Below are 15934 nucleotides of genomic sequence, written 5' to 3'. Positions count from 1 at the left end.
CTTCTATGAACGCGCCATTTTCCGGGGTGGCTGCGGACTGCAATTTGTAGCGGGGGGGGGCCCAGAAAGCTTGGGCCTCCCTGCGCTGCAGATTCCAGCCCCCAGCTGCCTAGTTGTACCTGGCTGGACACAAAAATAGGGCGAAGCCCCACGTACTTTTTTTTTTAATTATTTCATGAAATTCATGAAATAATTAAGAAAAAAAGGGCTTCCCTATATTGTTGTGTCCGACCAGGTACAAATAGTCAGCTGGTGGTTGGGGGCAGCCCGTTCCTGCCTGCTGTACCTGGCTGGACACAAATATAGTGCGAAGCCCCACTTCAATTTTTTTTAATTATTTCATGAAATTCATGAAATAATTAAGAAAAAAAGGGCTTCCCTATATTGTTGTGTCCGGCCAGGTACAAATAGGCAGCTGGTGGATGGGGGCAGCCCGTTCCTGCCTGCTGTACCTGGCTGGACACAAATATAGTGCGAAGCCCACTTCAATTTTTTTAAATTATTTCAGGAAATTCATGAAATAATTTTAAAAAAATTGACGTGGGGCTTCGCACTATATTTGTGTCCAGCCAGGTACAGCAGGCAGGAACGGGCTGCCCCCAACCACCAGCTGCCTATTTGTACCTGGCCGGACACAACAATATAGGGAAGCCCTTTTTTTCTTAATTATTTCATGAAATAATTTAAAGAAAATTGACGTGGGGCTTCGCCCTGTTTTTGTGTCCAGCCAGGTACAACTAGGCAGCTGGGGGCTGGAATCCGCAGCGCAAGGAGGCCCAAGCTTTCTGGGCCACCCCCGCTGCAAATTGCAGTCCGCAGCCACCCCAGAAAATGGCGCGTTCATAGAAGCGCCATCTTCTGGTGCTGTACCCAACTCATCCAGGGCCCTGATGCGGTGGCTCACTGGGTAATAAAGGGGTTAGGGCCAGCTTGGCATTATCAGCTGGCCCTAAGCCCGAAATTCATGGGGTCACGCCAATATTAGACATGACCACCATGAATTTCTAGTAAAGTATTTAAAAAAAACACAACACCCAGAAAAAAGTCCTTTAATTGAAATAAACACACAATTCTTTATTGTTCTAAATTAAACCATACTTACCATCACGCCCATTCCAGCTGAAGCCAACGATCTCCTGAAATAAAAGAAAAATAATAAAGCAACATCATCCTTACCTTTCCATGGTTCCCATGACAGCTTCAGCTCTGCTACATCGAGATGACAGGCTGGACCGCAGCAGAACGCTGCCATCCAGCCTGTCATCCCGCAGACACTGAGAAGCGCAGGCTTGCTTGCGCTCCACAGTGTCTCTCTGTGAGGGCATCCAGATGAGCCGAGTTAATGTCCAATGAACTCGGCTCACCTCATGCACGTCACTGACAGCGTGGGAAAATTCTCCTGCACTCAGCGCTTCAGCGTGGGAGAATTCTCACGCTGAAGCGCTGAGTGCAGGAGAATTCTCCCACGCTGTCAGTGACGTGCAGGAGGTGAGCTGAGTTCATTGGACATGAGCTCACCTTATGCACGTCACTGACAGCGTGGGAGAATTCTCCTGCACTCACCGCTTCAGCGTGAGAATTTTCCCACGCTGTCAGTGACGTGCATGAGGTGAGCCGAGTTCATTGGACATGAACTCGGCTCATCTGGATGTCGTCACAGAGAGACGCTGAGCAGCGCAAGCAAGCCTGCGCTTCTCAGTGTCTGCGGGATGAGAGGCTGGATGGCAGCGTTCTGCTGCGGTCCAGCCTGTCATCTCGATGTAGCAGAGCTGAAGCTGTCGTGGGAACCATGGAAAGGTAAGGATGAGGTTGCTTTATTATTTTTCTTTTATTGCAGGAGATCGTTGGCTTCAGCTGGAATGGGCGTGACGGTAAGTATGGTTTAATTTAGAACAATAAAGGATTGTGTCTTTATTTCAATTAAAGGACTTTATTCTGGGTGTTTGTGTTTTTTTTAACTTTGACTATGGGGTTAGTAATGGGGGTGTCTTATAGACGCCTCTCCATTACTAACCTGGGCTTGATGTCAGCTGGCATTATAAGCTGACATCAACCCCAACCCTATTACCCCCTGCCACCGCACCAGGGCAGCGTGGAAGAGCGAGGCTAAGTGCCAGAATTGGCGCATCCTATGAATGCGCCATTTCTGGGGCGGCTGACGGCTGGTGTTTCTAGCCTGGGAGGGGGCCAATATTCATGGCTCCCTTCCTGGGCTATTAATATCAGCCCCCAGCTGTCTGCCTAGCCTTTGCTAGCTATTAAATTAGGGGGGACCCCACGTCATTTTTTTTGGGGGGTCCCCCATTTTAATAGCTAGTAAAGGCTATGTATTCAGCTGGGGGCTGATATTAGTAGCCTGGGAAGCTCCGTGGGTTTTACCCTCTTCCCAGGCTTCAAACATCTGCCCCAGCCGTCTGCTTAACCTCCGCTAGAGCCTAAAATTAAGGGGAACCCCACGCCAATTTTTTTAATAATAAATGCTTTATTTTAATACTAAATGACAAGTACAGTAACCAACACTATCACTGTACTTCATATATATGTGACTGACATGTTTCTATCTATCTAATCTATGTGTGAAGCTCTATTCTGTCTGTTATAAATTGTCGGGTACCGCTGCTGAATTGCCGGCCGGCTTTTTTAAAGAGACGGTGCATGAAAACACTATTATTTTTTTTGATAAATCCTTTACGCTAAATGACAAGTACAGTAAGCAGCACTTTCACTGTACTTCGTATATATGTGGCTGACATGTTTATATCTATCTAATCTATGTGTGAAGCTCTATTCTTTCGGTTCTAAATTGTCGGGTACAGGTGTATGCCGCTGCTGAATTGCCGGCTTTTCATGTTTCACTGTTGGCACTGTTCCCATCAATTTGGGCAATCACTGTAATGCCACAACCACCATGGCTGTGGCATTACAGTGAGTGGCAGACAATCCCTGCATGATTGGTGCTCTAAATAGCACCAGACATGCAGGACACGCTTTTGGTGCACGAACAGTTATCGAACATAACCTCGAACAGCCGAATTTTTTGCAAATCGTTCGGGTTCGTCGAACAACTCGAACACCGCCCAAAACAGCTCGAATTTGAGATTGGCGAACAGTTCTAGTCGAACACCGCTCATCTCTACCTGCCAGTACCCGCTAGTGAGATCCAAGGTAGAGAAGAAGTTAGCAGATCTTAAAGCAGCCAAAGACTCCTCTATCCTTGGTAAGGGGTACGCATCCTTGTGTGTGATACGGTTGATTTTCCGGTAATCTACACACATCCTCATGGTGTTGTCTTTCTTTTTGACTAAGACTAGTGGAGCTGCCCAGGGGCTACAGCTATCCCTGATCACCCCAGCCTCCTTCATGTCCCTAAGCATCCCCTTGGCGTGTTGGTAGTGTGCAGGGGGTACGGGTCGATACCTCTCTTTTATGGGAAGATGGTCTCCCGTGGGGATGTGGTGTTCTACCCCCTTGACTCGCCCGAAGTCTAACGGGTGTTTACTAAACACTCTCTCGTACTCTTGAACCACCCGATAGACTCCCTGTCTCTGGTGTGAGGGAGTGGAGTCAGTACCCAAATGTAGTTGCTGACACCAGTCCTCCATTGTTTCCTTAGAGCCGTTACTTTCCTCCGGGGAAGATGGAGGCAAGGGTTCTACGGACTGTATGGAATTTTGATTGATGGTATACAATTTGGCTAGTGTGGCATACCGGGGCAGGTACACTTCCCTCTTCCCGATATTTATTATGCGAACGGGCACCCTCCCATGGCGTACATTGACCACCCCCCGTGCTGTCAAAATGGTGGGCCTACTGTCTGAGTAAACTGGTTCTACCATTGCCTGGTAATCTCTACCTCTCAGACCAATAGCTGCCCGGCACCAAATCATCATTTCACTTTTTGGGGGCATGGCAATAGGAAAAGGGTCACACATTCTTACGCTACCAATCTCACCACCGGAGAGTTCTATCTGTTGCCGTCGCATCAGTGCCCGGATCTCTTTCTGGAGCACTCGCTGCTGGCCGGAGCTGGCGTTCTTGGCAACCTGCTGTAAAAGGAAAATCACCTCTGCAAGACAATTTTCAATTACATTAGTTCCTAGAGTTATCTTTGGGTGACTCTCGTGCTTGTCAATGTCGACAATGATCAGTCCCTGTGCCGCCAATTCGACTCTACCGATTTTAATGGTCACCTCTTTAAATCCAATCTGTGGCACGGGCTGACCATTGCTGGCGATGATACTCAAGTCGTCGTCAGGGTAGCGGGTGATATCCGAGTCATTCCAGTACTGCTTGAAGAGCACGTACGGGATAGTGGTAACCTGTGACCCGGTGTCCAGTAGGGCACTCATGGGGATGCCATCCAGTACCACAGGCAAGACTGGACGTCCTCCCACATATTTGTCGCGCCAGTTCGATGGGCCTGATGATCTTTTTCCTGGGGTTTGGCCCTCTACCCCAGGTTGTGCCAGTTTAAAGGACAGTACCTTGCCATATGTCCGGGTTGATTGCAGCGGCGGCAGATGGGTTGTCCGTCCTCGTTGTATTGGTCGCTGGGTCTTCCTCTGGCCGGTGGGGTCCTCCTTGGTCGATGCCACGGGATGTCCTCCGGTCCGGATGCCAGCTGGATCTTCCCTGGAGTGGAAACCTGTAAAGACTGCACAGTTCGGGTTAGCGCGGCAACGCTTTTAGCTAGCTCTTGGACCTGATGGTGCAGGTCTGGAGCCGGGTCATTGTTCAAAGCCTGCGCATCAGCTCCCACAGGCCCTGCTGACAAGGGTGCCGCCTCCTGGTGGTAAGTGGTAGTGGAACGTCTGTGGGTCACAACGCCACCTGGTGCCGGTTCTCGGAGCACCCGGATGGCTCTGTCCTTGAACTGTGCAAATCCCAGATGAGGGTCCTGTAAGGCCATTGCCCGCAACTGGGTTCGGTGGGCATTGCAATATAAACCCTCTATAAATTGTTCAGTCAACAGCCTGTCCTCGTCTCCCACGCCGTCAGGGTCGGTCTGCTTAATGGCTCTCAGGGCCTCTTGTAGGTTCAGGGCATAGTCCCTTATACTCTCGTGTGCTCGCTGCTTGCACCCGTAGAATCTAAGCTTGATCTCGGCTGAGGTGCGGGTATCAAAGGTGTCCCTCAGCCGGGTTAGTATCCCTGCAACAGTCCTTCCCCCAGGTGGCCAGGACTTTACCTCCCTTTGGGCTGCCCCGGTTAATTGGGCCACCAGGATGCTCACTTTTTGCTCTTCTGTGAGGGGATACACCTGGAAGAGGCTATCCAGCTTTTCTCTAAAGTCATGCAGGGTATGTGACTCCCCTGAGTACTGGGGTAGCCAGGACGCTCCCGGGATATAGGGCATGGTGAAAGGCATGACTGCAGCAGCGGTGGCGCTGGCGGGGGTTGAGGCAGTGAAGCTCTCCTCCGTATCCGACATCTTCCTCCCCCCTAGTGGACCGTGGCCTACCTTGCGATGATCCTCTTCCGTAGGCCGCGGCTCCGCAGTGGATCGTCAGGGTTGAGGACCTTCCGTCACGCTCCTGTGACGTCGGCGTCTGCTGGGCTCCTTCCAGGACCTTACGCAACGTCCGGACGTGAGGCGGGGCTTCAGTTCTCGCGCGCTTTCGGAGTCCACGCCCCTCTTCTTCCCGCGCGGCGTCTTCAAGATGGCGTCCAACGGCGGGAAAACTCCACGGATGGCGGGAAGAAGGCAGAAGATGGCGCCGGATGGCAGGAAAACTTCGCGGATGGCGGGAAGAAGGCAGAAGATGGCGCCGGATGGCGGGAAAACGTCACCACTGGTAAGTTTGAACAGTCTTTTTCAGGCACGCAGTACCCGGTGGTTGCGGGCACGAAATCCTGCCGACTACGCCAAAAGTTGACGCACCCCTGGGCCTTCGTCGCGCGGCATCGCGCGCACGGGAGCTTACCCGGAGCCGGATCTGTTGAGGGTTGTAGTCTCGTGGCGGTGACCCGGTCCGTGCCCAGGGAGTCAAACTGAGCGGCGATGTATTAGCGGTAGATGTTGGACGACTACGCCACCCGTTGAATGCAGCGAAGGAGCTGCCGCTGCAGGGCAGACCGCTGAGGCCGGTGGTAGGATTGTGCAGCATGATAGTATCACCCCCAACGGGAGGGGTATGGCCTCAGGGCAGCCGACGTGGATGATGGGGGTAGCAGGAATCACTCAGAGACGATGCGGTGTAATTCAGGGTCTTTACTGGTGATAAAGATAGACCCTCCTGGAGTACTGGCTAGCGATCGGGGCCTGGTCAGTCCTTGAGCAGATGGGATCTCCCCTGGCCAGGCGGAGTTGTAGGCCTCCCAAACTGACTGTACTCTTCTGGCTACCTTGCTAGAGGCGGGTATAAGTAGCCCACGTCCCTGAGTGTACCGTGTGGTGCTCACCCGTATGGCCGGTGACTCGGGGCCTTCTAGTGGCGTCCGCTCCACGACGGCGGTGCTGGTCCCACGCGTGTGACCGTGCCTTCGGGTTTCTTGGCCAGAGGACCTGAAATCCCCTGCCGGGCGGTTTCTGCTGCTGGGTAAAGATTAGTCCCCACAGCCTCGGACTCCAGGTCCGGTGATAGCTTCTCAGTCAGGGCGAGCTCTGCAGCTGCCAGCCCCTGACTCCTTATAGCACTGCTCCCACAGAGCTCCTGATGTTCTTTTCCTAGATCTGCTTCTCTTCTCTGTCTCTACTTCTTCTCTACACACTAACCCTGCCTCAGCCCTAGGTTTATATAGGGGAAGTTCTTCCCCTCCCAGGACTGGGCAGGAGGTGTGGCATGCATAGGATCCCTGACCAAGAGACCTCCCACCTGCTCTCAGACATAACATTGCTGTTACTGTGGAAACCAGACCCCTGGGGTGCCACAACTGTCCTCTCCCATATGTGTGGGCATGACCAACAGGCTGTGGAAATTCTAGGGATGATGACCCCACCAACACGTTTCTGTGTTTTTTGTTGGAAGTGTAGCTTTTTCTATAAATATTTATTATTTTGCTTTTTTATATAGCACCATGATATTCAAAGACACTTTTCAGACATTACATTAATTTATTATTATCATGGCTGTCCCCATTTGGGCTCACAACCTGAAATCGCTGTAGACAAGTCTTTGGAGTGTTGGACGAAACACATACAAACTCCTTGAGAATGATATCTCGGCTTGGGCCATGATTTTTGCTAGCACATGCATGGAACCCTCCCGGATCCAAGCTCGGACTGGCCCTCAAGAGAATCCTCCGGTGGGCCTCCACTTCACCTACATGAGAAGTAATTGGCTCAATACTTTTGTTTCACTATGTACAGACAAGGGCATCATCTCAACCTTCATCTAACAAACAACCCCGTTTATATAGAAATATAGGCAAATTTGTGAATGAGGATAATGTGATACTTGCATGTAGCTAAACAGTGGACCACCAGAGTCAATGTTACTAGTTGAGAGGATGATGGGAGTTGTACTTCACGCAAGACTACGATGTAAGACACAGATGAAGTTATTCTTCCCTTATCTGGACATTTGGACTGACGCCCAGAAACTAGATTGTAACTTGTTTTAGCTGTCTCAGCAACCTTCTACTAATTATCACTTTTTGTTTATGAAACTTTCTTATCAACATTCCACTGTTATGAATCATCATTTCGCTGCCTGTGAAACAAAGGCATTTTACTGCGCATGTCTGACAAAAAAAAAAAAAAAAAAAAAAATGATTATTATTATAAATAAAGGGACAGCACCCATAGAGGGAGACGCGCTCAGGGGCTTCCCAGTACTTGATTATACACTACGTGTCTGTGTATTTCTTGTTACGGGGATACCCCGACTCCAACAAAGACCCTCCATGGCTGAATGATCCTAACAATTCCTGGCGCCCGAAACAGGGACCCGAGGTCTGCGTATTCCTTCAAGTTCATCGACCGGCACGAGTAACCGCTGAGATTGGGACATCGGAACAGCAGATGACAAACCTGGCCAGGTAAGAGACACTGTTAGTTCTCTTACATCTGCTCTGCGATAGTCCGTAAATTTCATGCATATCTTGTGTTGGGATTGAGGAACTAGTAGAGAAGGATACCTATAGCTCGGGTCATTCATGTATATACTGTAGGATCTGCCGAAGGAGAGGTCAGAGAAGGTTATGAAACGGATGGTATGAAAGAGATGTGGATGTCGGGAATAGCCTCATAAGCCGCACTAAGGTAGATGACATAAGTATTACGGAGATTGCCTAACTCAGTCATAAGGTTGTGTCCTTTCGGGGAAACCTTCGCTCACGCTTAACTCCCGAACCTTTGTCCTCCTTTTTGACGGATAAGAGATTGACAGAATGAGCCCATGGAAGTAATGATAATACTCCAGGGACACGATATATAATGGAGACTGTATGGTTCATTTTATGTATTGTTGGTCTTGCCCTTGTTGCCATATATATGTGTGTTAGAATTACTCTACACTTCAGACAAAACGGTCCAGAGAAACCGTTTCAGATACTGGCTCCTTAGGACAGAATAGGTAACGAGGAAAGGTAGAATATAGAATATATTTTATCTAACCCAAAAAGCCTCCTAAGGTAAGAATAGTCAGGAAAAATGGGCAACAAACAGACTAAGACCACAAATGATGAACAAGATGTCTATACAATCGTGAAAGAAAGGTGTGGTGTAGAAGCAACTAAGAATTTAGGGAAAGTTTGCAAAACTTTTCAGGTAGCAAGGCATGACAGGTTTAACAGGAAACTATGGGAGGACATTCGGGTTAGAAAAGCAGGAGTGATAAGAGACAAAGGATGGCAGGAACAAGTAGAGGCCATGGTCGAACTATCAAAAACAGCAGAGACAGACCATTGGACTTTTAATAAAGACAATGGATTATGGAGAACTCCAGTCAGACAGGGTCCCATTGTACAAACAGAAAACAGTAAACAAATGAACCCATTGGCACCACCATATCAGCCCAGGTCAGAACCCACACCGTATCCTGATTTTCGGGGTCCGGGTGGATGGACATGTACAAACTGTGGACTCCAGAATCCAGACTGGAGAGACACATGTGCAGGATGTGGAGCACCACGACCACATGATATGTTGGCACCAGTGCGTATCCTCAGTCGACCATACAGAGAAGAAGATGGTGGCAATCCACCGCGTAGAGTAACTAGATACCATCAGACTAGACAATATTTTCCATGGACCCCCGCTGAGGGAATGTCCCTACTTCAGAATGCACCAGATCCAATACAATGCCCACTAAGATTTGCTACGTACATACAGCAGATAATACACACCCATAATGGAACATGGTCAGATGGGACAGAATTATGTAGAATGAAAATGACACCAGGGTTGTATCAGGAATTGATGACAGTTATAGAACCTCATAGACCTCAACCAGTAGATGGTGAGGATCCAAATACCGCACTGTCAGGACAGAATTTTATGATCAGACTTATGGAGTTTATGAGAACTAAACAACGAATGAGAGGGACTTCAGGAACTGTCTCCCAGAAGTCAGGACAGCCTGTAGATGAATACTACTTAGCGGTAGAAAACAGTTACAGAGACGAGGGAATGGACCTTACCAATGAAGGAGTCATTCGACTGATGACAAAAACTTTTATAGAGAATCTTAACCCAAAACTTAGGGAAAAGTTCAAGGCTGCAACTCCTGATTGGAGAACCCTAGATGATCCCCAGATAGTCAGACAAAAACTATTAGGGATAGAAATGGATATGCGTGAGGCAGCATCCAAACCCATCAGAGTAGCAGCAAATAATAGTCTGGTCAATAAAAACAACAGATCAAATCAGACCTATGACAAAGGGAATTTGGATAAGAAAACTAATCCATGTCACTACTGTAAGAAACCAGGACATTGGATTAGAGAATGCAGGAAAAAAGCCAGGGATATAGAAGATGGTACCTATGTCCCAAGAGAATCACAAGAAAAGACAGTACAGGCTTCTGCTCCTGCAGCAAGCGAGTGACTAGACGTGATGCAAACCACTTTGACTGGAAGGCGCCCAATAATTCAGGTAAAAGTAGCAGGAAAACAATGCCCTTTTCTAATAGATACCGGAGCAACTTCCTCCGTCCTCAATGAAGACGCCTTACCAAATGCTGATTGTTTATCAGATGATGTAACCTATACCGAAGGGTATGATGGAGGAATCAGGCCACTCCCATATAGTATTCCCCTTGAAACAAAGATAGGATCTAAAATATTTTTATCTAAATTTCTTTTTGTCAAAGGGGCACCTACTTGTCTTCTAGGTACAGACCTATTAAAGCAGACAGAAATGAATATCCAATTTTTGGAGGATGGTAGAGTCCAAATTTTGGTGCCTGATGACCAAGAGTCTCTAGAAAACATTGTAAAAGTCCAAGCCTTAGAGGATGAGAAAGATTCTGCCCCTACCCAAATTATTTTAGATCTTTCTGAGGTACCAGAAAAATTATGGGCACAACATGACACCGATGTAGGACTAATGCCAATAGCTCCAGTAAAAGTCACTCCTGTTCCAGGTGTGACACTACCCCAATTGAGACAGTATCCTATTAGTGCCCAACAAGAACACGCCATAGGAGAACAGATAAAAGATTATCTAAAAACTGGAGTACTGATAGAAGTAAAGTCACCAGCCAATACACCGTTGTACCCCGTAAAAAAGAAATCTACTGAGGGGTCAGCTGCTAGGTACCGGATGGTACATGATTTAAGAGAGATAAATAAAATTTTGGAACCTATTACTCCTGTTGTGCCAAATCCACACACGTTGCTATCACAGATCCCAGCAACAGCACGAGTATTTTCTGTCATAGACTTATCAAATGCATTTTTTTCAGTACCATTACACCCAGACTGTTACAAACTGTTTGCATTTACATTTAAGAATAGACAATTAGCATGGACAAGATTACCACAGGGTATGATACATTCACCTACCTTGTACTCAGAAGCTATGAGATCAGTTCTTCAAAATTTCAAACCTACGGATGAGGTTGTAATTCTCCAATATGTTGATGACCTATTGTTATGTGCCCCTGCTCAAGAGTCCGCAAACAGCAACACAATAAGGTTGTTAATATTTCTAGCAGACATGGGCTGTAAAGTTAACAAGAAAAAAGTACAACTTTGTATGACTACGGTAGTATTTCTAGGACACTGCATTTCACAAGGTATTCGGCACCTCACCGCCGACAGACTAAAAATCATTAGAGATCTTGTTCCTCCCAAGAACTACAAAACATTAAGAGCATTTTTGGGAATAGTATCACACTGCAGACAATGGGTTATACATGCTAGTCAGCTTATGCAACCTCTATATGATTGTTTAAAAATCGAACCTTTCCAGTTAACTGAATCAGCACTCATAGCCTTTCAAGACCTCAAGAAAGGTCTCATGTCAGCCCCGGCCTTGGGAATCCCAGACTACGCCAAACCATTCCAATTAATGGCTGCGGAAATGTCTAATCATGCTACAGGAGTACTAACACAGAAACATGAAAATAAACAAAGACCTGTCGCATACTATTCTGCTCAATTAGATAATGTTACCAAAGCTGCACCATCATGTGTCAGAGTAGTAGCAGCTGTCTCTCTTTTGGTAGAAAAAGCCTCAGAAATAGTACTAGACCATGCCCTAATAGTACAAACTACACATGATGTACATGGCATACTGAATCAGGTATTGCCAAAACACATTTCAATGGCTAGACATCTTAGATTACAATGCTCCTTACTAATGCCACCAAACCTCACTTTTCGCCGCATATTGTCTCTAAATTTAGCCACTCTGTTACCACTAGATACAAAGGGGGGAGTGGAAGGAGGTCAGGAAGACGAAGATGAAAATTTTTTACAATACCACGAACAAGACAATATAATACATGATTGCTTACAGTGTATAGAACAAGAAACACAAGGGCTACCTAATGTACAGGACACCCCTCTTGACAATCCAGACCTACATATGTATATAGATGGTAGTAGGTATGCAGATGAAACTGGTAACTTTCACACAGGTTATGCCATTGTATCAGATTATGATGTTATTGAAGCTGAGCCAATGCAGGCCAGCTGTTCAGCCCAGGAAGCTGAACTATTAGCTCTAATACGAGCATTACAGTTAGCAAAAGAAAAAAACGCTAATATTTTTACCGATTCTAGATATGCATATGGTATTGTACATGATTTTGGATGTATATGGAGAGCTAGAGGTTACATGACAGCTTCAGGTCAACCAGTAAAACATGGACAAATGATTAGACAAATCCTAGAATCAGCTGCCTCAACCAAACAAGTAGCAGTAATAAAAGTACCTGCACATGTAAGACTCGACACCGAGATAGCTAGGGGTAATGACCGAGCCGACAAGGCTGCTAAGCGAGCTGCAGTAAAACCTCTGACAACTGACCACACTATTAGTGCAGTATCAGAATTTGACTTAATTACACGGCTCAAAGAAGCCCACCAGCAGGTGAGTAGAGAAGAAAAAGAAGAGTGGCAGAAACAGGGGGCAGAAGAAAAAGAAGGACTATGGAGAAAAGGAGATGAGCTTTGTCTCCCCCGAGCGTGGTACCCTGTTGTGGTCAGTGAAGCCCACGGACCTACACATGTGTCTGCAAACGGTATGATACAGAGGGTCAGACAGAAGTGGTTAGCCCCAGGGTTCGGCCAGGTAGCTCGAGCAAAATGTGGTTCTTGTGAAATCTGTTTAGCCCACAATCCAGGACAGACTGTTAAGACCCCCCAGAAGCACCATGTAAGACCACTATATCCGTTCCAGAGACTTCAGATCGATTACATCCAGATGCCTAAGCATGGACACTATGAGTATGTACTGGTATGTGTGGACATGTTTTCGGGGTGGCCAGAGGCTTATCCAGTTCATACAGCCACGGCTAAAGTCACTGCAGTAAAAATAGCACATGAACTGGTACCCCGTTATGGTATCCCAGAAGTGATCGAGTCAGATAGAGGTACACATTTTACTGGAGAGATCTTTCAGAATGTAATGAAAATGTTGTGTATAAAAAGTGAACTACACACCCCTTACCACCCACAGAGTTCTGGTAAGGTTGAGAGAATGAATGGAACACTTAAGTTAAAAATACAGAAAGCCATGGCAGAAACACAGAAACCATGGACTGAGTGTCTCCCAATAGCATTGTATTCAGTCAGAAACACCCCCCAGGGAAAGAGCAAACTCACCCCCCATGAAATATTGTTTGGTAGAGTTGCCAATACAGGATTGTATTTCCCACAGACTTTAATGTTAGAAACTGAAAGCTTAACTGCTTATGTACAAAATTTATGTAAGCATGTGTCTAAAATACACTCTTTAGTGTTCTCTTCCATTCCAGATCCAGATTCCATTGAGGGAACGCACAAGCTGCAACCAGGAGACGAAGTCTACGTAAAAAGACATAACAGAAGAACGCTAGAACCCAGATTTGAGGGTCCATATCAGGTGTTATTGACAACTCCAACTGCAGTAAAATTGGAAGGAAAATCAGCATGGGTACATGCAAGCCATTGCAAAAAGAAATAGTGGTGATTGTACTTGTGTTAGCTATAACGATAGATCAGGGAGACCTGTGGGATAAACTAAGTTCCCCAAAACCTACAGATAATAAATTTATAAAACATCATGAGACATTGGTAAACGGGCTGCTCGATGGCGGACAGAAAATAGCAGACTGTTGGATTTGTACGCATTCTCCAATATCAGCCACGAGCATACCCTTCCTGGCCGTACCCATGACCCCTGAGGAAGTGTTTACATGGACTAATTGCTCAGACAAATTAGCAAATAACCAAACCGTTAATTCTAGATTATGGAACACCACTGTTGCCATCCCAGTTGTGGGGTGGGTGGGATTTCCCTGGTGGCAAGGTAATATGACCGGAAAAATAAACAACTTACAATATTTAGCGTTTAAAGGAGGTGTATGGGTTCCTAGAAATAAGACGGGACTAACAGACTTAGGGTTAATTCCTACAGAAAATATACAACTCAGTTTTAGTAGCACAGTATCTTCTTCTCAACCTTTTAAACCTGATATAGTAGAAAAATACATACACAATAATGGTTGGAAATATTCACAATTATTCCCCGATGGAAACAATGATACATGTTCAAAGATACCAGGTAATATATTATGTAATGAGTCAAGTGCATATGACCCAGGTACACCGACTTGTGAAAATCCAGATGCAGGATACTGTAGTCCATTAGGTCAAAAACCCCCTTGGTGTATACTTCAGAATGTATCTAAATTTTTAGATTTGGTACATAGGTTGGTGCTCCAACACTCTGCAATATGGGATCTGCCTGAAGGAACCTTCTGGATTTGTGGAAATGGAGCATATAAATGGCTCCCAGTAGGAATAAAAGGTACATGTACTCTAGGACGCTTAACACCGGCCACATTTATAGTTCAGAATCAGCAGGTAGATATGCAAGCAGTACCTAAACACACACTATACAAAAGAGCAGCCGACAACTCGCCTAGACCTTCAGGTAGGCCACATGTGGTCCAAATGGGAATTCCTAATAAAATATTCAGCACTTTCTTTGTGTATCCAATGTTGATGCAGATGTGGGATAAATTAGTTCAGGCCACCGACTATCTAGATGATCAGATATGGGATATTATGGATATACTTAATACTAGTATAGCTGTACAAAATCAACTTATAATTGTTACTAATCAACATACTGTAGTGTTAGACTACCTAACTGCGGCCCAGGGAGGAATGTGTCAAATTATTGGTCCAACCTGTTGTCATTACATAGATCCAAACAGTACAATGAGTATGAGGTTCAAGCTGGCAGATATACAACGATTACGGGATGAATATGACAGACACAATGACCAAAATAAAGATAGCTGGTGGTCAGACACGTTCTCCTTTCTCAACCCAAAGAACTGGTTTAAGGGTATTGGAGGTTGGGTGGCTGGAATTCTGCAAGGTATATTACAGATTGTGCTAATTATAGTAGTCATATATGTAGTGTTTAAAATAGGATTAAAAATTATTTTAATATGCATAAATAAGCTTTGTAACACGGACTCAAGAATATGAAAGAAAAGAACTCCCGGACCAGGTTTTCTACCAAAAGTCCATAAGGAAGAATCAAAGGGGGGACTGAGAGGATGATGGGAGTTGTACTTCACGCAAGACTACGATGTAAGACACAGATGAAGTTATTCTTCCCTTATCTGGACATTTGGACTGACGCCCAGAAACTAGATTGTAACTTGTTTTAGCTGTCTCAGCAACCTTCTACTAATTATCACTTTTTGTTTATGAAACTTTCTTATCAACATTCCACTGTTATGAATCATCATTTCGCTGCCTGTGAAACAAAGGCATTTTACTGCGCATGTCTGACAAAAAAAAAAAAAAAAAAAAAAATGATTATTATTATAAATAAAGGGACAGCACCCATAGAGGGAGACGCGCTCAGGGGCTTCCCAGTACTTGATTATACACTACGTGTCTGTGTATTTCTTGTTACGGGGATACCCCGACTCCAACAAGGACCCTCCATGGCTGAATGATCCTAACATAGTGAACCTTTGGGATCCCAGTCCGGCACTGCATGGACCAATCAAACCTTGAAGCCATGGTCTAGTGTCTGAGGCTTGGGGATATCAGCACATCCGATGGTGATCCGAAGATGTGACTGGGACCGGAAAGGTGGCAGTGAGGAGCGAAAGGCCGGAGTGGTGAGGTGAGTATAAGAATTTTATTTTTATTTTTTAACATTTTGATAGCCCTCTATGATTCAGAAAGTGTTGTTGTGTCACCCAGTGGCAAGATCCTGTGCAGATATACAGGGGCCACAGGTGCATTAAATACAGTGGGTACGGAAAGTATTCAGACCCCTTTACATTTTTCCCTCTTTGTTTCATTGCAGCCA

General features: G+C 46.0%; 1 long non-coding RNA gene across 1 annotated transcript; it reads right to left on the bottom strand.

The window, feature by feature from the left end:
• Positions 1-6974: 6974 nt before the first annotated feature.
• LOC141172944 (uncharacterized) lies at positions 6975-15934 on the bottom strand. The gene is made up of 2 exons (XR_012252555.1): positions 15580-15934; positions 6975-7437 (listed from the first exon to the last, which is right to left on the bottom strand). It is a non-coding gene; the product is annotated as an uncharacterized lncRNA (long non-coding RNA).

The sequence above is a fragment of the Phyllobates terribilis genome, unplaced genomic scaffold (assembly GCF_046119375.1).
Source record: "Phyllobates terribilis strain yellow unplaced genomic scaffold, ASM4611937v1 Scaffold_12__6_contigs__length_324123572, whole genome shotgun sequence".
Taxonomy (NCBI): Eukaryota; Metazoa; Chordata; class Amphibia; order Anura; family Dendrobatidae; genus Phyllobates; species Phyllobates terribilis.
This window is presented reverse-complemented; position numbering and strand designations above follow the sequence as displayed.